This window comes from Sciurus carolinensis, chromosome 8 (genome assembly GCF_902686445.1).
Source record: "Sciurus carolinensis chromosome 8, mSciCar1.2, whole genome shotgun sequence".
NCBI lineage: Eukaryota > Metazoa > Chordata > Mammalia > Rodentia > Sciuridae > Sciurus > Sciurus carolinensis.
In genome coordinates, this window is record NC_062220.1 from 9,100,824 (window position 1) to 9,125,303 (window position 24,480).

General features: G+C 40.5%; 1 protein-coding gene and 1 long non-coding RNA gene across 3 annotated transcripts in view; one reads left to right on the top strand and one right to left on the bottom strand.

The window, feature by feature from the left end:
• Positions 1 to 24,480, bottom strand: part of Cntnap2 (contactin associated protein 2) — a 1,961,892-nt gene that overhangs the window by 1,022,677 nt on the left and 914,735 nt on the right. The gene's annotated exons all lie outside the window — the stretch shown is intronic.
• Positions 3,702 to 13,694, top strand: LOC124990928 (uncharacterized). The gene is made up of 3 exons (XR_007109840.1): positions 3,702 to 3,820; positions 7,440 to 7,553; positions 13,574 to 13,694. It is a non-coding gene; the product is annotated as an uncharacterized LOC124990928 (long non-coding RNA).

A 24,480-nucleotide genomic window follows, 5' to 3' on the forward strand; every position in this document is an offset into this window, starting at 1 on the left:
GTGTGTGTGTGTGTGTGTAAGGGGTGCAGGCACACAAGAGGAAGCCAACCTGAAGTTCACAGCAAACCCACTCCTGGAATAACAACCTTGATCTGTTTGCAACATGATCACCCCTTAAAGACCTCATCTGTCAGCCCTGTTGCCCTGGGGACAGGGATTCCAACACATGGACATCAAACCATAGCAGCCTCTTTACTGTTTAATCCCTTATTCCATCTTTGTTAATATAGGCCTTTCTGACAATCCCAGGGGGCCGCAAGTAGAACTGTCTCAGTAATTTCTACATGACCTTCCCTACTAGACTTTTGATCTTTGCTTAGAGATTTTCTATTTCCCCAAACTTCTCTGCTTAAATATTCTTTCTTGACCTTTAAACTCTCTTATTGAAGTTGAAATCAGAGAAAACAGAAATTTCTCTTCAATCTTATTTTGAACAAAAACTACTATGAAAATAAAGAATGGAATTCTGTCTAAATAGGAAGCTGAAATGAAATAGGACAATTAAAGATAGTTTAGGCAAAGCAGGAAAAATGGAACACAGAATAATTGAGGAATGTTCCCAGGGACAGAGACCTGGAAGATGCTCCCAGGGATGTCTGTCCCTCTGTGGACTCCAGAGAGGGTCCCTGGGCCAAAGAACTCCATTCCAATAAAATACTTTATCAGGCATCAACTAAAGATACAACTTAATCCCTCTGCAGAGGAGAGTAATATACTCAAATAATTTTTGTGTGGTTGTTGGCTTTTAATCATGGATTGCTTGCAAAGGTTTGTTCTACCAGATAGCCAGTGTCACCCACCTCCAGGAAGGCCCAGGCAACAGGTGGTGCTGCTTGAAGGACAGACTTTTAAAGAACTGTTTCGTTAAAAGCAACTTTATTCTTCTGTTGTTATGGATAGTAAGAAAACATTTTTGATTTGATTTTTTTTTTAATGAAGTTAATGGGATCTTCAGTTCCTTGGTTATTCAAAAACCCAGTCTTAAAATTTTTTGTTTGGCTTTTAAACTACAGTATTTATTTTAAAAGTAAGTATAACTAGAATATAGGATAGTATTTCTGGATAATGTATTATTTTAAATTCCTGATGTTACAGTAAGCAAAAAAATCTTAAAGAGCTATTGTTTTCCAGGGTTTCCACATATTACTTTAACAGAACCTCATTTTTTTTCAGTCTTGTTTTAAAAATAAAATTTTAGGACTATGTTTGTGTTTAGAAAAACTTTAGTTCCACCATAAAGCTGGACCTGTACAGAACCATGCAATATGATAAATTGGGACTATACTCTACTTTTTTATAACTTGCAGTTTCCATTTAACTAATGTGATGAATTTTTTCTTATTTCCTTAAAACGTGATGATGCATGATTTCTAATGAATTGTGAAATATATTTATTGGCTGCATACAATCCCCTTGTAAGACTCTTAAAATGTAGCACATGGCTCTCCACTATGAAGTACTGGCGTCTTCCACAAGTGGAAAATTCCACAACCTGAAACTTAGCTTCACACACAAAGTTATTCAAAATATTGTGTAAAATTACCTTCGGACTATGTGCATAAGGTATGTCTAAAGCATAAGAATTCCCTGTTTTGATGTGTGTCTGCCCCACAATAGCTTATTACATATATGAACATATTCTAAAATCAAAAACACCGGAGGTTGGAAAAAATCTGAAATCCTTGGCACACTTCAGTCCCAGTCATGTCCCTTGAGGGATCATCAGGTGGTGGACTGGGCTGCAGAGGTATCTGCCCGCTGCCTCCCTGCGGGCAGAGGTTACCCAGCAGCTGTTCTCTGCAATTCCCCCAGTTTCCGCTTTACTGAAATGAGCAGCAAATTTCTCTTATCTTTCCTCCCCACAGGTTCCAATGACTTTGTAAGCCTCATTCTCTGTACTGTATTTCATTCAATTTGGAAAACCTAGAGGGGTTCCTAGTCCTCCTGTTGAATCCCAAGTAAATTAGTCATAAGTCAAGTCACCTATTCTAACCTCTGCTTGTTCGAATGACTGTTTTACGGGATATATTGCAAAAAATGAGAGGGTACAATGTGTAAATCTTTGACACAATAAAAGGCATAGGTAATCTTCTGGAAGTCTCTTGCCAGAACACGTGGAGTAGCTTCATGATCGCTACAGCAGGTAAAACTGTCTCCCCTTCACTCCTGTCTCTATGCAACGTTGTTGACAAGCTTTACGTTCAAGCATGGCAACTTATCCATGCATTTGTTTCATAGTGGAGAGATCAATGATATTTTCTTACTTTGATGATTTCTATCAATTGTGAAAGCTTTTTGTATTTCTCAGTCCTAACATTTTCCATGTTTTAATAAATGAGTCCTTGACTTTAGAACAGTTGGAGATTTACACATACTTTGCACCCAGTGCTCCCAGTAGTATGGTGCATTTGTTACAATTAATGGACCAATAGATATGACTTCATCTGAATGATGGCTGTAAGTCACCAACCCCAAGGGCCGGCAAACCCCAAATGAGAAACACTGATTCCTAGCTTTTTAAAAACTTTAAGATATATTTTTACAAAATTGATTTTGTGTTCACTTGCTCCTTCTATGAATTCCACTTGTTTCATGTACAGTTGAGCTCTGCAATCTCAGACCCCACAAATATCTAGGCTTATAGCCTAGTTTCTTATAGATGCATCTTTAGTCTGACAATCCATAATCCCTTAAAGCAATTCATTTCATTCTCTTCAGGTTCATTTTTCAGGATCATACAAGTATTCTTATTTATTTTCATTGTCTGTGCTTTAAATGGTGTCTCTTTCTTATTCTTACTGTTTCAGATTACATTATCTTTACCTATTTATCCCAAATCAGAATAGTTGGATGTTGGACTATTTTATAGTTTCTGAGATTCCTTTTTGTGAGTACTAATTTTGTTTTTCTTTTAATCCATTGATTTTGGCCTTTATTTTTACTATTTCTCTCGCTCACTGTCTTGTGAATTTTCTTACCCCACATTATAAAATACCCATTTATTTTCATCTTTCTTCTTTTAATGATTCAACTATTTATAGTTATAAATTAGCTTATAAGTGCAAAAATGGTAGCACTCCATATACATAACTCATTTGTTTTATTGTATAAGTTTTATTGTGTAAGTTATTGTTTCATTGTGCAAGTTTATTGTTTCTTACTGTTCTGTTACTCTATTTTCTGGGTTTTAGAACAAGAAAATATTTGATTGGATTTCTTCCTTCTTAATGCATTGCTTCCATGTCCCATGTTGGATTTCACCATCTCTCTAAACACTGAAACGCAGATAAGACAAAAATAATGCCATATTTATATCTTGCTGAACACTAGAGAGAATCCAAGTTTGTTCTACACTGACTTCTTTCCCCTATCTTGTCCCATCAGGGTTGGTGACATTCTGATTCATCCTCTAATTCATTCCCAGTGACATGCCGTTGAGGGTTCCTAGAGGTACCGCAGTCTGCTTTCCCTGGTGTGTTCCTGTGCATTGGGGAAGACTTCCTCTCGCCTCGACATGCACGGAAGGAGGTGTCTGTCATTCACATCCTTAAGTCAGCATGATCACAGAACCCCAAAGATGGTGCCTGACCATCAGGATAGGAAGGATCAGCACGTGAGAGTTAAAAATGAAGTTTCTCTTACCATCATCCTCGTTCTGTTGCACAGTAAGACTTTGATGCCTCCAAATATCGAAACAAACAGAAATGGCATCTGATATGGAGCTACTTTTATTTCTATTCTACACAGAGAATGTGCATAATAAAGACTAAAGGTTCCTCAAGGAACCCAAAGAAGCTGTCTAGTACCTCCTACGAGGCAGGTGAGCAAACCCACCACTGTGCGCCTCATCAGGAGATGTGTTAGCTACCCAGGGAGCCCCACTTTCTCAGCATCACTGCTGTGGAAAGGCCTTGGGCTCCCAGCACCCTGGCCCACACCCAGGCTGATGCCTGAAATCATGTCACCTCATGGGGCTTTAGCCTTCCCTGAATGAAACAAGGATTTCAGTCAATGTTTTTCTACCTTTTTAGTCCATCTTCATTTTTCTAAAATATATAAATATGAAAGCACTATAAACTTCACTGGAGAATACTTCAGTTATGTACATATCAGCCATCCACTTTTTTGGGGCTTCATGTTTTATATTCTATTCCACCCCCCAAAAAACTCACAACTAAGATTCTATTCCCTCCCCACAGAAATGTGAAATTTCATCATTTTTAAAAGCATGTCTGGTTTTAACCCCACACCCAAGGATTCATATCCTGCTGGGAGAGAATTCTCCAAGCTTCGGTGGCTTTTCTGCCTGTCCTGTGGGTGGACATAAGGACCACTTTAGATTTGCTTTCAAGGATGTTTGCATTTTGCGCAGCCTTGGAAGATAAAAATCATGGCATCTGCCCACGTGGAGTAACAGAGGTAAAGTCCCCTCTGTAGCATATGCTGGCCAGGCTTGGTGGTAGTATTTACAGAAGATTGGGGTTTCCTAGGCTGGACATAAGAATTTTTTATAAATAAGCCTGGGGCTTCTCTACTGGACTGAACCCTTCTGTGTGTCTAGACTGGAAATCAGGGCTCAGGGACTGTGCAAAGGCTGACACTATCTGCTGCAACTGCTGGGAGTAGTAAACCATCCTTTGTCTCTGACCCAGAATACTTGTCTTCTGCCAGCGTCCGTGGAACCTGGGGCCTAACCCACAACTTGTAAATTTCAGCCAGCACAGTCCCTGACCCTGCTCTGCTAAACCCAGGTTTTAAGATGCTCTCCTAGAAATACTGTTCTATTCTCTCTTCTTAATAACTAGTGGTCACTGAAGGGAACAGAAGAGGACAGGCAGATGGTAAAAGAGTACTCAAGGTGTTAGTTAGCAGGGAAGAAAAGAGAAGTGTTGAGTGTGGTGATGCAGGATGGGAGAGCAGTGACTGACATCGGGGGTCTCTGATGCCCTCAGTTTGTGGCATGCCCGGTTCCTGGGAATGTTTCTGTGCAAGGGCACAGGATGCTTAGCTACCATGGCAATGCCCTGCACGAAGAGGCTCTGTGCAAGAGCCCTATCAGTTCTGACCTTGATCTGAGGCACACAGCTCCCGGGAAGAAAGGAACTCTTATGCTAGGCAACCACAATGTTTCACCAGCTCCGCTTCTCTGGTTCCTGCTGCCTTATAGGAACTTTTAACAATGGACTTTTTTGAGAGCTACACAGAACTCCTAACATTGCACTTTGCAACCGCGGATTGCAACTATGGAAAAGCTCCATAGGATGTCCTGGTTTCTGTAACTTTCCTGAATACAGAGAATAATGCTGCATAGTCTTTAACCTGATAATGAGACATATATAAATAAAGATTGCTGGCGTAATTCTTCAGACCTGCATCTGTATCAGAGAGCAGGCTTCACCTGATCCCAGGCTAATCTTCAAGATCTGTGTCTGTCAATCTTTATTTTCCAATCTCCCTTTGCCCCTTGCTGGACCCCAGGGTTTGCCTGCTGGTTGTGACAGAGAAGAATTGAGATGGATAAAGAAAGGGAGAGGCTGGTGGCTCTAAAAACCAGTCACTTCCCGATTCTTCCTAGGACCTGGCCTGCTGTCTGGTCTCAATCCTACCATGTCTGTCCCTTTGAATCAGGGTTGGAGATGACTGACTCTCCACATAAACCAGCCCTGTTGGCATTCTTTATATTAATTCTCATACAAATCCCTTACTGTAAAATAAAAATTAGATAGCAATCTGTAACTAATTCCACATATTTTGAGATGATGAAACATAAGATTGAAAAAAAAAAAGAACAAACAAAAAAACAAGAGCATTTGGAATTACTTTTCTAACTTCTCAAGAGTATGCAGGCTTTCCCAGACATTTCTTTCTAATCCTTTGCTTCCCTCAATGAAGCGTGCCCAAGTAATTGTGACAAACTTCATTTCTCTAAAGAATCTTAATATCCGTCCACAGGCTCTGAGGAACACATTTAGCTAGCAATCAAACACACAAACACACATGCTCACCATCTTGAAAAAAAAATCAATTCAAACTTAGGAAAGACCTTAATTGAGGAAAATGTACATAATATAAAAATAATCCATTTAGAAGTCAGCAGGATATTGTTATGTGTTAGAATAATTACTAAATGAGTTGGAAACATAGTATACTATTAGCCTTCATAGTGTATTACCTCAAAATGAAAGTTTTGCATTTCTTAATGTCTACTCTTGACTTGAATTTATTTTCGTGGGACTTGGTGCTGTGGAATTTTAATACTCTTAATTATAGAGATTAATAGTCCTTACACTATGAGGAAAAGCTGTGCTTGCCCTTGTCTTATGGCATAATGCTAAACCTTGATTAGTTAGCCAGAATACAATATTCCAGGCTATTGATCTCTCTGGCTAAATTCTGGCTCATGTTGGTTATCCAGAATAACCTGTTTGTTTCTTCATTTAAACCTATACATCTTACAAAAGTGTTATGGTGGTTTCTTCTTGAATTGAAGTCATTGGAACAAACTTTTAGGACTCTACATGACTCAGGATGATTCTAGGCTCTTAACTAATTATACATATCACAAATTTATCTACAATTATGTGGATAAATGTATAAAGTATACAGAGCTGGATAGAATCTGACTCAGTTCACAGCAGCAGAAATGGCAAAATCCACAAATTACAATTTATCTTTTGTCACCAAAATTGTTGATAAAAATTAGTTTAATAAAAGGTTCTATAATTTTATTATGCTGTATTCTGGTTAGCCAACCTTTACTGATAGCATTTCCTTGGTGTAAAAACACTATTATCTATTTTATGAGTAGGGTTAAAATAGATGGATGATTTAATAGTAAGGTTAATTATAAAATGCATTTTAAAATAGGTTTTAAAACACTGAAGTTTTGATATGTTTTAAGAAGTCATAAATTTTTAAAGAAGTATTTTTTTAAAAAATAGTTTTAAAATATTTAGGCATACAACACTTTCTCAGTTTCTGACATAGCTTTTGCTGAGTCATCTAACATAAAAAAATTATTCAGCAAAATTTTAAAGTTTAGAGCTCAATCTTTTTGGCAATTTTAAAGAAAATCAAAAATCAAAAATAACTGAAAAAATACTGAATTACTTCAACTTAAGAGAAATATTTTAATAAAGCTAGTTTAGAAATAAGTATGGCAGTATTGAAAAGTTTTAATTGCCTTAAACATGATGCTTGTTGAAACAGGTGATCAAAACTCGTACACAAAAACATCAAAATTTTCCACCCCCTATAGTTGTTGGATATTGTGAACCTTCTGAGGACAGCTTTCCTTTGGTTTGCCAGTAGCAGCAGAGATGAGGATAAACTGTAGACTTCTTTGGCCATTTCTTCCCTCTTGTTCTCCAGAGACAGGAACTCTCCCTGTCGTTAGTATTAATAATTCATCTGATTTCGCTCCCATTTCTCCTTCCCAGAAGCAGTAAGGACATTCCTGAGGAGTCACCTGCAACCACAGGATGGGTCAGCCTGGTGCTTTCTGCTCCGCAGACCCTGGAGCCTCATCCGGGCATTTTCCAGCCTGCTTTCAAGTGGGTATTCTTTGGGTCATTCAGTATTTGCTCTTTCAGGCTTGTTCCCTTTCGTAAATTGTGATACTTCAGGAAAGTGACAGAGGAAGTTGCATTTGCTGGTAGCTGTAGGGACGGCCGTTTCCAGATGACTGGTTCTCAAGTGGGCATGAAAGGCTGTCAGGAGTGCTTAAGAGGCGTGGGATTCTTCTGCGCTCAGGTAGGGTGCACATTTGTGCTCCACTCAACAGGAGATTTAAACTGAAGATTATGTTGAGTTTAATACAGGATTCCTTCCTCCTTGGGCTTCCGATGCTTTAGATCATACTAATTCTCCCTCCAGGCAAGTCTGGGCAAAGGTGAGATGTCTTTGTTTTTTTGTTTTGTTTTGCTTTTATATTAGTCTTATTATAGCATCAAAAAAAAAAAAATCCTGGAACTACCATTCCTGACATCTCACGTCCAGAAATTCATTACACAGTGGCTACACAAGCCCAGTACCATCTATAAAACAAGTTCCCCAGCACATAAAATAGCCATTGGAATTGGAATTTGAATTGGTAGCCATCATTTAAAATAGGAGAGACTTATCATCCTCAGTATGTTAGTTTGCTGGGCTGCCCTCCCCAAAGTCCCACACCAGGATGGCTTGAACCAAGGGTTTATTTTCTCCCAGTTCTTGAGGAGAGAAGTCTGAGATCCAGGATTCAGGTGTTGGTTTTCCTTAGTTCTCTCTGGCTGTCTTCCTGTGTCCTCACAAGGTCTTCCCTCTGTGTGGGTCTGCTTCCTAATCTCATTTTAAAAATGTGTTTATTAGTGTGTTATAGTTACACACAACATTTGGATTTGTTTTGACACACTCATACATGCATGGAATATAATTTGCTCCATTTCAGTTCCCAGCGCTTCCTCTCTCCCTCCCCCTCCCCCTATCCTCTATTCTGGTCTTCGTTCTATTTATTTATAGATTTTTAAACTTGGTGCTTTATAGACATACATAAAGGTGGAATTTACTATGGAATATTCATATATGTATATGGCATAATTTGGTCAATTTCATTCCACAGTTTCTCACTTTTCCCAGTCCCTCCTCCCTCCCCCTTAATTCCCTTCCTTTATTCCACAGATCACCCTCATATTTTCATAAAAACTTCATACTATAGTGATATAGGCATATGAAATATATCACACCACAATTCACAATAGCCAAATTTTGAAACCAGGTGCTCATCAACAGATAAATGAATAAAGAAAATGTGGTCTATATACACAATGGAGTATTACTCAGCCATAAAAAGAATGAAAATATGGCATATAGCATGTGCTGGTAAATGGATAGGACTGTAGACCATCACACTGAGTGAAATAAGCCAGACTGAAAAAAATCAAAGGTTGAATGCTTTCTTTCATGTGCAAAAGTTGGAGAAAATGAACAGGAAAGGTGGAGGCAATAGGATCCTATTCTCTTTTCATAAGGACTTTAGTTGCACTGGATTAGGGCCCAGTCATAGGACCTCATTTTAACTTGAATCACCTCTTCAAAACCTCTAACTTCCAAAAGGTACAACTAATTAGAACAAATAAAATTTAAAAATAAAAAAATATATTAAAAAGGCAGTCACATTCTGCAGTACGGGGATTGACACATTCTACCATCTCTCCACGTGAATTTGGGGCGGGAGGGACACAATTCAGTTCAGGGCATTTAGAATGCAGACAGTGGCTCTCTTTTTAAAACTGCAAAAAACTGTGTGGTTCTCAGTATTCATTCCTTCTGCTTCTCAACTCCATTCTCCACACGTAGATGGTGATCTTTTGAAATCTCATTCTTTTTCTTAAAATCATTCCCAGTCTCCTCCCGCTGTGCCCACCTACTAGACAGACTCCAGTTCCATAGCAGGGCGTGGGGTCTCGCTTCTGCCCACTTCTTCATCCTCCTGCCCCCGGGCACAGCTCTTCTTTTTGCCTGGTACGTGCTTTCCCACATCCCTCATTGGGCCCATCTCCTAGATGACTCTTGGTTCTCTATCATGCTTCAATGGCGGTGCCCATAGGAAAGGGGTGTAGGAGCTTCCCGACACAGGAGCAGTGTCCAGTGCAACTCATGCTATATCTCAGTGCTCATGGGCCTTTTAAAAATGGATAAAGATGGTTTCATGTTGGGGGTAGGAAGGACAGTAGAATGAATCAGACTTTATTACCCTGTGTGCAGACGTAACTGTACGACTGGTGGGATTCTATATCATGTACAAGCAGAATGAGAAATCATCCTCCATCTATATAGGATGTATCACAGTGCATTCTACTGTATGACAAATTAGAACAAATAAAAAAATAAGGAAAAAAATAAAGAAAAAAGAAATGGTCTCATTTTTTGACACCCTACTAGAATGTTAGTCCTTGGAGATGCCTTCTCTGTGTTCCCAGACTCTACACCTGTGTATCCCAGAATTCAGGATCGTAACAAATATTTTTGAATAAACTAAAAGTGCATGGATAGATGAAGACACAGAACAACTCTCCCCAGCAGGTAGCATTAGTAGTCTGCCCCACAGGCTCGCCAGCCTGTGACTGCAAGTCCCGCCTACTGACCAGCTTTCAGTTTCTCAATGGTGCAAACTTTCATTTTCTCATCTAAAAATGGGCATTGACCATACTTCATTATATTTTTGTAAGATTTTAGAGAAGAAAAAAGAAAAGCACATGAATAACCCTGAATAGTGTGAGAAATCAGAATAATAATTATTATGTTTATTAGCATTGCCCCATTTTAAAGGGGCCCAGAGCACGATCTGACTCTAGCTGCTGCCACCCGTCAGTACTGTTCTAAGATGTCTGATGAAAGACTGACGGATTGAGAACCTGCAACCATGTTAACTAAATAATCCTTCCCTGGACGAGTCCCAGGTCTGACCAGTAGGTTGAATCCACTACAGCCAAACAGAGCTAGAGGGAAGAATCCAGCAACCCATAAATCACAACGACATGCCCAACTTCAGATAGCCTGGTAATTATCTGCAGCACTAAGATCAAGCCAAATGTGTAATTGCTCAAAATGTAAAATGGTACTGATTATAACCAGTGAGTTGAAAAATAAATGTGATTGGAGAAGGGAAGGAGGACAATACTCAGAGGCACTGTATACTCCAGGGAAGAGCAAAGTAGGGGAAAGAAGTCCTGGCCCTGGGTGTCACCTTTTTAAAAGATGGCATTAGGAGAGTGTTAGGTTCAGGAGGGTCAGTTGACACAGACTCCTGGCTCCATCCTGGAGTTTCTGATGCATGTCGAGAGGGGTCAGAGACTGTGTTTCTAACAAGTTCCCAGGTGATACTCTGCTGTTGAGGGGAAAATACTGAGCACAACTGAATCAGAAGCCAGGCAGAGGGATGCTAGTGCAGGACATAGCGGTCCCCGTAGGGTCTATGTGGTGGAGACTTGGTCCCTAATACAGTGGTGATGAAGAAGCATTGCCTCTGAGCCACAGGGCACCCTGGTCATGGAGAGCTTGACCTCGGAAGTCATGAATGCTATCCTCAGCAGACTGGCATAGTTCTCCTGAGAGTGAATTGCTATAAAAGAGCAAGCCTGGCCCCCGATTCTCTGGCCCCTTGTCTCACCATGTGATACCCCTCTTGCCCAGTCTTCCCTCATGCCACCCGCCATGTTGTAATGCAGCCAAGGAGAGCCCTCATAAAAGGCTGAAAAAATGGGGCTCCCCAGTCGTGAACTTTAAGCCTTTGAAAATGTGAGCCAAATAGAACTCTTCTTTACAAAGTACCCAGCCTCAGGTATTTTGTTACAGCAACAAAAATGAACTAAGACAATGGGAGTGGAACTTTTGGGAGAAAGAGGATATAATTCTTGAGCAAGATTTCAATGATTTCAGGGATAAAAGACACAAAGAGAGGGAGTGATCTTGCAAAAAAGAGTCAGGACCCTCTCTTCCTGGGAGACTGAAACAGACCTGTGAGAGAAGGAAGCTGAGCTGGGGTTTTACCAGAAGATAAAAAGCAGAATGTTTCAGGGCATTTGGGAAAGCGGTAACTGGGGAGAATGCGGCTGACTTTTTGTGCTTTGGCCATTGTTGAGAAGGTAGTTGAGATCAAGTACTATTTACTTCTATTTTCTTCAAATTATATATTTATTTACTTGAATGACCCCTTAGAAACTGTGGGTCACTTTAAATTATTGATTCATAATATATCAATATATATTGATTATATATACTTATGAAGTATTGGTATATTATAATCTTTTTTTATAATTCCAACAAAATAGCCCCTCCCCAGCTGTGGCACTCCTTCGTTTCAACCTAATCTTCCAACAGGAGAAAACTTTATCTTGTGAGGTCAAACTCAGCTTTGTTTTGGATTGCCCATGTCTTGTTATTGTGTTCATGATTTGTTAAAAAAAAAAAAAAAAAAAAATTAACCCATAGCCGTGTGTAGATGAAGAAATTCGTATGGTTTAGAAAATTTTCCTAAAAGGGTTTGGAGACAAGGAGGTTTTGGGGGACTACCCAGAAGTCTAAAGGCAAAAATGCAAAATGAAATAAAGAAGAGATAGAACACCTAGAGTTAACTGGATTGTTCTTTTGCCTCCAGAAACAGTATTTTTCACTCTCTTATCTATAAACGTCTTCTGTAGAGCAGACCAGACAAAACCTCCAGGGTGTCAGATCAACAGCAGGACTTCTGGAGACCTAGGACACGACCGACTCTTTGCAATACAACCCTGGCTCCCAGGAACATGGCCCCTCTGCTCCCTTCCCATGCCCTCCAAGCAGAGGTCACCAGGTTCATGAGCTATGCCTGTCAAATCCACAAGCTCAGCCTTTCCACAGGCTGTTTACTTTGACTTCAGGATTTGGTCTTGATTTTCTAGTAAAGGTGGTATTTAACTTTAATTTTTATGCAAATTTTATGGAAATCAGTCTTTAGTTTATTCCCTGAATTGAAATTAATGTGTCAGTAATGGAAATGCACTCCAATAGGGGTTTGGAGCTGGTCACTTACTACTGTGTCGTCTTGGGCTAGACACCTTCTGCAGACCTTGGTTTCCTGTTCATAAACTCCAAGGGATGAAAGACACTAGTAGATGAATCCCGGGGACCTGGCCACTCCCTGGGCCTCTTCTACCCTGGCTTTCCAGTGTAGAATGTTCAGAGTGAGTCACGGTACATCTGATTCTCTTTCACATCTGAGATGTGTGTCTTAAATCCTCCACATGGGAGTCCTGCTTCTTTCTCTTATCATTTGAATTTAGTCCTTTCAACACTAGAATGGGCTTATCCCAGGAAACTGAGGATCTTCAGCTCAAGTGTCTCATCACAATCATTTCTCTGTCTTCTGAGATGGGTTCAGTTAACCTTTTTCCTATCCCCTTCACAAAGCACTTCATGTGAGTACCATGTGACAGTGAGTTTAATCTGGCTAACAGCAACAAAGTTTAAGGCTTCCTAAGCTCTCCAGTTTGTCAGCCAACTGAAGCTGCAGACCAACTGACAAGATGATGGGTACCTCATTGCTTATGGTGATTTATGCAAAATGATTATAATTAATTTTTTTCTTTAGGAATTGTCATGACTAGCATACATATTGGTATCGCCAGCCCTCAAGCCAATACAAGTGTGATGCTAATGTCACATTTCCTGCTCACTGCTATGGAAATTATATGCAGATGATGTGTGATAATGACCCAAAGGACAATTGAAAAAAAAAAAAAAAATTCCTACTCTGACATTCTCATAGTCAGAATATTGCAATACACCCTGTGTCCAGAGAAACTCTCATCTTGCAACATGGTTCTAGTAGCACAAGATTAAATGCAACTTTGAAGATATTCTTGTTTTGTCAGTTCAAGTAAGCAAATTTTGATATTGGCATACAAGCTTCCGAAGAACTTATTCCAGACCACTTAAATGAAAAACAGTAAATCGCATAAGTACTGATTCTTGTGTTTTATACCATGGTTAGGAAAACTATCTCCTCTTTTTGTTTTTGGAAACTGACTGATCATAATGAAAATGTTCTTATTTCTAGGTCTTTGGAAGAGTTCCGCATAGCTGTGTATGCTAGTTGACACATCTCGCAATGGACTGAACACATTTTGGAGACACAAATTACTTTTCAGATATTTGTGAGCAAAGATTTAGAAGTCATGGAGTAATTTAAAGTTCTTTTTTTTTTTTGAGTTTTGTAAAGTATTTCTCAAAGTGATTAATCAAACGTTTTCAAAAACTATCAGCTGATGTTACTAAAGGTACACATACAGCTGTGCACACATTTCTAACTAAGCTATGTGCATGGTTCTGTTTTAATTATAAACATTATATTTGTGTCAGTGTAAATTGTCAACATTTAGTTGTCTAGCACTGTCCAATTCTGTTGTACTCTGCAGACTTTTGAAGGATACAGTGTTACCCTTGTTTGAACACTTACATGATCAGTATTACAGGTTCAATGCATGCCACCTTGCATTTGATATTCATGGAATTTTCTGTGCTATTTCCAAATATGTTAGAAAATAGTGAGGACTGTTATGTTCTCTGCCCTAGATACATAATATGAAAAGAAGTCAAAACACATTTGTGGGTTTTGTTTTTGTTATCTGATTATTTGCATCTGTGCAGAAAATCAAAACATCAGGTATCATTATCTAAGAATGCCAAGTATAAAACTTTTTTCTTCAGGCTTTTCAATTTTTATTTATTTGCTTGCTTTGTTTGGAGAAAAAAATTTCACCTATAGCATCTGTAGGAGATGACACATTCAATGTAATAGTAAAATGAAAGAGAGCAGAAGAGGCTCGCAGATTGTCAAGTGTTCTTTGTTTCTCCCAGAAGCGTGGAGAACATTGCACAAATGAGGTCGCTCGAGGGTTACAGAGTGGTAGCGGTAATTAATCATTGTGGGGTTATCCGGACTGCTTTCACAGCCAGACAAAGCTTCAGGTAATTTTTGTGATGCTATCCCCTAAAAAAGTTATATTTACATTTCAAAATGAATGATCTCTGAAATTATGACTCGTCTTTTTCCTTACCTGGCATCCCTCACACCAAGTGTCCTCTCCGCTCCCCTGGCAAAGGCCAGAACACGCCACAGTTGGGTTTTGCTGCCATCAGGACTAGATAACTGCAGGTCAGTTCCGTGGACTTCCCCCCCCCCACCGTGGAGATACCTGCACACCCTGAACTAATTCTTCTTTCTCTTTGCTTTCTATTCTCAGGAACAATTGAAAACAAAATAAAAACTCACACTTGTCCCAGACTTTCTGCTATCCCATAGCTCACACTTACAGATGCTGGATCCAGTGCGTTCTCTCAGGGATAAGGGAGGATAGTTCACCCCATCACACTTGTTGCCAACTGGGACTAGTCAATTTCATAGCTCTCCCTCTTCTGTCAATATTATGTCCTTCCTATTTCTTACCACAAAAAATGATGTATGTACATGAAGCACCTTATAAATTGTAGAAAAATATCTTCCTTGTCAAACTGCAAACTTCTCAACCAGCTGCAGATCTGTTGACTTTCTGCTAAATTCTGTCGCCAGCCCTTCCTTGGCCCTGCCTGCCAGCACTGCCCTGTAAGGCCCTGAGCCCTTGCCTCGTGGAGCCTGTCCTAAGGTCCAGCTCCTTCACAACCTCCTTGGGAAATTTGGCTTCATCCTAACTGAATGAGACTAGGCCCCATCAGCTCCACCACGAGCCCAGGCGAGGAGGAGTAGGCCTCCTTGACACTGAGGCAACCCTCTTCAGGTCAGCATTTTCCTTGATTGTTTCAATTTCCAAAGACCTTCGTATTCTTTGCTTGGGAGCCTGTTTATATGGCCAAAGCTTTCTCATTTAGAGGAACAACGAAGTAACATCAGAGACGGCAACACTTCTGAGATCTGTAGTTGGAGCTTCCCACCAGGATGTCTTTCACCACAACTTTTTGACATCCTGTGCACCGTGGTCCCTCAAGCCCTCCTGGTCGCCCCACTGATCTCTCCTGACCCAACCAGTGCAACGCGGCATACACTGAAATGAAGCACTTACCAGGACTCCAGGTCCCCTGTCTGTCAGGCCTTCTCTTGCCCTTGCTGGGCCTGAGAAAAGGTCCTTATCCATTCCACACTCCATCTACTTCTACACCAGGAATGCCAACCAAGGCTTAGGGGGGGAGGCAGACATGATGAGTGATTCCCTTAGTCGACCGCAGCTGGGTTCACTGTCCTCATCACCAAGCCTTTTCCATCTCCAGTTTACCCTTTAGGATAGCATTTGTGCATAATTTCAACCTTATTTTTTGTGAACATCAATTACCTTTTTTAAGATTGAATTTGAAGAGTGACATCAAGATTTCCAATTCACAATAGCTAGATTGTGGAACCAAACTAGATGCCCTTCAACAGATGAACGGATAAAGAAACTGTGGTATATATACACAATGGAATATTATTCAGCCATAAAGAATAATAATATTATGACATTTGCAAATAAATGGATGGAACTGGAGACTATCATGCTAAGTGAAATAAAAACCAATCTCAAAAAACCAAAGGCCGAATGTTTTCCCTGATAAGTGGATGATGATATAGAATGGAGGTAAGGGGTGTGGGGTGAGAGAAGAATGGAGGAACTTTAGATTATATAGAGGGAAATGAGAGGGAGGAGGAGGTGGGGGTATGAAAAATAGTGGAATGAGACAGACATCATTACCCCATGTACATGTATGATTACATGAATGGTATGAATCTATATTGTGCACAACCATAGAAACGAAATGATGTACCCCATTTGTGTACAGTGAATCAAAATGCAGTCTGTAAAAATTTAAAAAAATTGAAAAAAGATTTCCCAAAATAAATTATTTTAATTTATATTTCACTTCTTCAGTCCTTTTTCAACACAAGAGGGGTGGGGTAGGAAAAGAAAATAATATTCATGTTCTATTTAGGAAGTACTATGTGCGAAGCAAATTGACTATAGATATTTCCTTATTTGATCCTTATTAGCAGTGCAGTATAGGTATCATGTCCACTTGATACCCATTATGATCTTACAGAAAAATATCTGTAACAGAATTGTTATTCTTTGATCACAAGTACTAAAACAGTCAAAAATTGTCAACAGATAACAAAACAGGTTGATGCACCCAAATAAAGACCTAGTAAGTTGAACAGGCGTAAGATGTTATATAATGTGTACCTCATTATAACATGGCCATCAAAAAGTATGTTGGGTTCATGCTCTGAAATCTGACTACCTTAGGTGTCTCAGGGCACCAAGCCCATTTGCCAGACCAGACTTAGGAAAGTTCCAGACTAAACCTATCCAGTTGCACAGGGGGGAATGAGCAACACCACAGTGGCAGAAGAATGTAGCTCTGCTCAGTGACCAGTGTTCTTGTGACTCACAGGATGTAGGGACCCCTCAGATGGTAGAAAGAGTCTGTCTACACCCCTCCCTCAGCTCGACGTGGAGTGTTGAGAAAGTCTAACTAACCTGGATTTTAATTCTCCTCCAGGTCTTTGGGTGGCAATGATGAAGTCCCTTACGCAGTCTCCATGCTTGGGGAGCCTGCACCTCTGGAAAGAGGCTTCTCATTAAGAACTAGGAAATTAGCTCTTTCACAGACAAATACAGTTACCTAGGGGGCCAGCAACTCACTATGGAACACAGCTGCGCGATTCCAAAACCCATGTTGTTTTGCTAAACTCTATTGCCTTTAATGGAGAGATGCTTGCATAGCATGAATCTCCTCTAAGAGCGACTTCTTTGCCTCCTTTCTCCACCGCCCTGTTCCCTACGAAGGGAACCAACATCTGCTTCTTCCGGGGTTCCACTCTTCACTCCTGGGACCTGGGCTTCTCTCTACTCTTGTGCCTCCAGTGGATGCAGTTTTATTTTCCTATCTATTTTTATTTTTCCTGTTCTGGGGATTGAACCCAGGGATTCTCTACCAGTGGGCTGTGGCCCAGCCCTTTTTGTTTTGAGACAGGGCTTGATAAGTTGCCGAGGCTGGCCTCAGACTTGGGATCATCCTGCCTCCGCCTCCGGAATCTAGGATAACAGTCATCCCTTTAATGTCTATCAGGAGACTTTGGACGCTCCTCTCCCCTGCCCCACTTCAGACCTACCTGGGTTGCCGCGGCAACTACCTTGTTCTCCCCGAGGCCTCTCTTCCCCCTGAGTCCCTCCCACGAAGCCCCACCAGCACTGACCTCCTGGAAGCAGGAAGCAGGTCTCTTCATTTCCTGGCCCTACAGCACTGGGCCTCAAAGTATGTTTTCGCCTGGGCATGGGTGAGAAATGCACATTCTAGGCTGCACGCAGGCCCACTGATTCAGAAATGGAGGCTGGGCACAGCATTCTGTGGTTTCACAAATCAGCCAAGTGAGTCCAGTGATGCTAAAGCTTAAGAACCACAGGACGGTCCCCAGGAGAGTAAGACCCAGTGCCTGCCCTGCCTGAACCAAGCTCGGTCTCCAGCCTCGGCAGCCTCACTCCCCTGCTCCAGCCCTACCCATCCACCCACGGGTCTCACAGCCTCCTGTGCTTCTTTCTCTCCTTGTTTCTCCACAGATGATTCCCAGAGGGTGAAAGGTCTTTGCCATCTTCTATTGTCTTCGGATGCTCAGTTAAAACGTTATCGTATCTGAAGTCTTCCCCTCGGTTCCCCTTCACATAGCTCTCTCTGCAGTTTCCCCTCTAACCAGAACAGGGTCTGCACTTGGCTCTTCACTCTACAAAGGGTCAGGATGGGGAGAGAGAGGGGGATGGCTGAAGGTAGGGACTGTGGGACTGCAGGGTAAGGCGTGGACCCTACCTGAGTCACCCTCAAACCCTTTCCTGGCCTCTCAAAGCCTCAGAGTCTTCACCTTTAAAAAGGAGACAGTACCTTAAAAGTTCGCCACAAAGGAGATGATCTACACGAAACACAGAACAACAAGACCTGTGTCTTTAGAAAGACCGTAAAGCATGACATCTGACACACAGAGCAAGACCATGTAAGAGCAGGTCACGCGGCCTAGCAGTTCACCCATGGCCTCGGGCGCCCACTCACCCTGGAATTCAGATGTCAGCACTGACTGCAGCGGGGGTTTCCCCTTCCCATCTCCTTCCCCTGGAAGGAACTATCCTAAAATGACCCTGTTCCCGTCTTTCCTTTCCAAAATGCAGTTATAGCCCGTGCACCTGAGCTGAATTCTACTGCTCTGCGTTAAGGCATCTTTAATGTGCATTAGGACTGATCCCATCTCTCCAGGTACACCCTCGCCCCCTCACTCCAGTGACAAACAGGCAGAGAGGAAATTCCTAAGCATCTTTGAGCAGCCCATATTAGTCTCTGAGGTGAAGAATGTAGGCGCTGTGAGAGCAGAAGATCCCCTGGGCCTGACTCAGGCGTAATGCTGACTCCCAACATTCAGTCACCAATAATTATTTAATGGGTAATAAAATATCTTATTTTCATTTCTTGCAAGCGGTGCCTTCCTGGGATGGATTTTTAGAAAAAGATTCACAGATTCTCCTTAATGCATAGAAGATAGAACTCACTACTAATTAACCGCAGATTGTTTATTTTCCGATTGGCTTTATATGGGAATAAAAATCAGTCACCACTACTTCATTGGGTACCACCTTCCACCCAGGCAGCAGCAATTCTGTGAGGCAGAGGTAACCACGCTTACTCTGCAGCTCAGGTGGGACTTCATTCAGACACCCCGGCCTGTCCACGGGACTAACCTGTGGTATGGGAGCAGTGACCCTATTGATGGCTCTGCACAGGGCCTCCGGCTGAGAAAACCAGGGAGGAGAATAGTGCCCGCACCTCCTTCTTCACTATATAACACTTTTAACAACTTACCGAACTTTGTCTAGTAAAAAAGATTCTTATTGAACAAGTTGGCTAACTACACCAATGAACAGCTCTGGAAAGACACATAATGGGAAATGCGGTCCAGACTGGCCATCTGCCTCATGGAGTGGTTGGACTGGATGACAGAAAAGGCCCTTCCAAGTCTGAGATTGGCTGTATGATTTAACTTTCTAATTATAAATCTTAATTAGGCTTTACTAGACTGGGAGCCGCTTGAAGATAATACTGCTTTATGATTAATCCCTTTCTCTAGCTGCTAGCCACTGCCTGCTTCTGGGAGGTTTGCAGAACATTAATGAGGACTGGAATTAGAATATCTAGGGTGGAATTTGGACTTAAATTAAAAATAGATTCTGGGGATGCCTCTCTATTTTAATTTAGATACGAGACAGTAAAGCGTGCCTTTATTTGTCCTCATCCACTGTGACAGTTTGAATGTTTTCATGCTTTTCTCAGCTGCTAGGTGGTTAGGGTTACCATGGCTAGCTAACACAGTAGCACAGACTCTTGCACCTTTCAGAAAATTCCAGGAGAAAACCAGATTAAAATGAATAATTTGTGACGTTCAAAGCGCCTTTATATCTGTCATCATACTTGTTTTTAGAATGCCTTTAGGAGATAAATGGCTCATAGTTTCTGAATAATAAAACATCTCTAACAATAAATATGAACATGATTAAATTATGCCCATTCTTTACCCAATGTGCGCCGCTTTCATTAACACTAAAACTATTCCAATTAGTGATACGGAAAATGGAGAGCTAAACCCAAGTAAAAGTGGAAAGATTACAAACAGATAAATGACAAACTACAAAGTTTACAGCAGAAAAGAAATACAACTTAAAAATCCAAGGTTCAGAAGTAACAAACCTAATTTGGTGCCATAGTCATAAAAAGATTTCGCAAAATATAGAATTAATTTTCAATCTAAGACAATTTGTAGTTTACTATAGAAGAGAAAGTAATGATTGAAACTTTAATACTGGGACAGGTCTGCAAATCAAATAAAAATTTAAAAGAAACCAATGTGCTAAACAGAGGGTTAGTATAATTCTGTTATTCTCTTGAAAACAATGTGCTGTATGACTCTACCTTTTATTTCGGTAATATAAATACTTCAGCCTCACTATTGGAATTTATTAAAAGAATGATTTCAAAATATAGCAAATTAGCAGGAGGACTTCTAAAAAGTATTTTCCAAAAAAAAAAGAGAAGTGGATACATTTTTTTTTCCTCATTATTAATGAATGGTGTAGACTATACAGCTATGAAGAGCTGGTTCAATGACCTTCCTCCAGTTTCTTCTGCCCAACATGGAAGTTAGTCTTGAGCATGCTTCCTGTAGGGTTGCATGATGATAGACTTTGTAACTGAACAGATGTATTCTTTAATTTCCTCAAACCTGTAATATTTAGTGCTTAAAAAGATACATAGAGATTTACATTCTCTGAACTTGATACAAGGTTTGAGTAATTTTATTTTAAAAAGGTTAACGCATGAGAAAATAGTATTTTTTAGTAAATATAATACATCTACAAGAATCGTAATGCTTAAAATAGTGCTGAGATCACTCTCCCCAAGAAAATTTAGAAGTGATTCTGCCGTTCATTGCCAGGGCTCAGGAATATAAATAAACAGAGATAAACAGATTACAGGTCATTCTCAATACTCCTGTCTACGTATGTGCATTTGATAGTGTTTCTAAGAAGCTCCGTTACACTGGAATTAAATATGGACGTTTCTGAACTATAAAATAAAAACAAAAGGAAGAGCAATATGATTTCCAATTCGCAGTTTTCTAAATGGGATCCTACAAAAAATGAGGGAACTTGTGTAAAGATTTTAAATTTTAAATATAGTTACAAAGGTTCATTTCAACTGATTAGGAGTGCCCTTTGATGAATTAAATGGAAAATTTTACTTACATAAAAATGAAGAAAGTTAAATAAAAAAAGAATAGAAATAGAAAGAATGGAAAAAGATGAGATGGGAAATGGTGTCCCTTTCAGATGAATTCAGCATTAACTGAGTCAAACCAGATGATGGATGTCAGAACTTTTCAGAAATGCTTTATTTAACACAAACATTTACAATCATATATACCTTAGCCAATTATTTAAAAATATTGGTAAATGTTTATTTTATTATGCCTTATTACTCACCCATCACATTGTATTATTTTTATTAATTTAAGTAAATTTAGTCAGTACAAAAACCTGACCAGGTGTCACCTAGATGTCTTATCAAAATGGGGACTGAAGGAATTTATGTTAACCACCATTTATACACGGGATTGATTACTACATGTTAAGATTAATCTTTAAAAACAACAACAACAAACCCACCCTGTGATCCAGATGATCCAGCAACCTCACTGCTGAGCTTACATCCAAAGGCAATGAAACACCTGGTCATTGCAGCTGTATTCACAGCAACCAAGGTTTGAAACCAACCTGGCATTCACAGTGAATGAGTGGATAAAGAAAGCGTGGCATATACACATGGAACACAACCCAGCTCTAAAAGAAGGAGGAAATCCTGTCCTTTGTGACAATATGGATAAACTCAAAGGGAATCATGTTAAGTGAAGCAGGTACAGAAAGAGGACAGCTGTTGGGCCCTCACTTACATATGGGCTTGCAAAAAATGTAGAAGCCACAGAGGCAGAGACTGAAGTGCTCTATGTTTTAGAAATTTTTATAATTCTACAAATTAATATTATTTTCATCATCTCCTTTGACCCTCGTAATTTCCCTGTGATACTGTATGACCCATATTTAACAGAGTGAAAGTTCAGACTCAGACACGGTCAAAACCTGTTTACATTCTTGCACCATCTGTGCCAAAAATAGCACAGATCTGTAACACTAAAACAGTAACGCTTGGTTCTAAAAGTTTCTGTGGGAACATATCTTTAACCACCAAAGAAGAAAATTTATAAAAGTACATTCTGTAATTACAAATAAGTTTCTTTTAAACTTAATGGATTTTTAAAAATCCCATTGGCAATAAAAAAGACTAATTTATTTCTATTATCAATTAAAATGTTAATTTACACAGCATTGCCTGAGTATCCAGCAATATTTGGCAATTATTAAAGACAAAAATGAAATATTTCTAATGGAATTAATATTTAACTCAATATTTCATATTTATATTTAAAAATAATTGGTTGCCATAATTAAGAGTTAATATAAGGCAAACTAAAAATATAATTTTGAGGCTGGAGAAATTGTTTTGGAACCTTCATGCCATAAGTTCTAACAAATATCACAGGAGCAAATATCTACAATGTGAGTTTCTAGAAGGAAGGTTGGAGGCAGGGAGTGGAGGGACTGTAACACGGACCCAGAGGACTTCCCAGTGTCCAATAACAAAATTGAATATGTACTAAATCATGGTTGTGATATACTCCAAAGTATATTCAAATAGCAAAAGTAATTTCCAAGAAAACACAATGTTCATATTGTCACACACTTTTTGATTAGTGGATCCAAAAGGGGTCTGATTACCAGATGGTGAAGATCTCTAGGGCTTTATGTTTGTAGAAACAGAGTGAGAAAGTCTCAAACTGCAAATTGGTGGGAAACTGAAAGAAAGCTATTGTTTCCTTGAAGAAATGAACACAGGTGGTGCTCAGGCTAAAACCTTGAGACTGTCATGGTCCTGGCCACCCCCGTGGTCAGTAGCCTGCCTCCTGGCCTTCTCCTGGCCTGTTACAGGAAAGTCTCAAATAGGCTGACAGGTGCATGAAGACTCATCAGAGACTCTGGCATCCCAGGTCCTGACACCCTCCCCTCAACCACCAGATTCCCTGGTCTGTCCCCAAGCCATGTTCAAATGGAGACAACGGGCCTTTGTCATAGCTAGAAAGAGCAGCTCACCTGCATCGCGATGTCCGACATTCCATTGTCACAGATTTTGTGGCCTTCAGATCACTTACTGCTGCCCCGGAATCCCATCATTATTGGAACCCATTCCAGGTTTTATGGACTTGAGCCCATCTGCTCCCCCTCGCTCAGCGCTCGCTCTCCGTGTTTACCTCCCTCCTGGCCCAGCTCAGAGTCATTTCTTTATCCCCTGCTGCCCTGGGCTGTCATCTTCCTCGCCCATTCTTCCCCTTATACTGACAGACAAAATGCCAGCTGCTGGAGGCAGTTATCCACCCTCTCTGGGCGACTTTTATTTATTTGTGTTTCACTTTGAACTTGAACCATGAACTTCAGTCACTGAACCACCGCCGCATGAGACTGTTCTGTTCTACTTTTCCACGTGATATTTCCTTTTTTTTTTTCTTTTCCCAGGTCACACACTCCTTGGTTTTCTCCTTGCTCCTTGTCACACCCTCCCAGTTTCTTTTGCTGACTCCTAATCCATTGGCTATTTTGTGTTTATTCGAGGATCAGCCCTGGCTGTCTTTTGCTCTCCAGGTAGCAGCTTCTCATCATGTGTCCTCATCCACTCCACAGCCATGGATTACCCTCCTCACATGCCCACCCTCCACCCCTGCTCTGAGTTCCAGATCTGCATGTCCCCCTCCGCCCTGACGTTGCCAGCTCGCCCTGTGTCCAGCAGCAGAGGACTGCCCAAGCCACCCAAGGACTCCACTGCTTCTTGTGCTTTCATGGTCTTCCTGGAATCTCACTGGGACCTCCAGAATCTTATCAAGTTCTAACGGCAGATGGATTGTCCCCTGGCACAGCTGGAGGATGAGGTCTGTCAGCATCCATGCTGAGCAGATGAGGCATGTCATACAGACGGCTAAATATCTTGAATGTCGTCCTTGACCATGACCCTCTCTTAATATGCACAAAGAGAACCTCTCCGTTCTCTCTTTCCTCCAAACCTGTTTGGTTCTCTCCAGGATTGTTCCTCCTGTCCCAGTGGATTATAACTATGTACCCTAGTTTGAGACAAGGAAGTTGTCCTTAATGTGTCCTTACCCTAAGTCCCTAAGCCTACACATTAGCAATTTTTTTGATCTACTTCTAAGCTCTATTTCTGAACTACTCACTTCTTTTTGTGTCCACTAAATCTTAGACCAAATTAACACTTTCATTCTCTGTGAAAATAGCTGCCTAAATT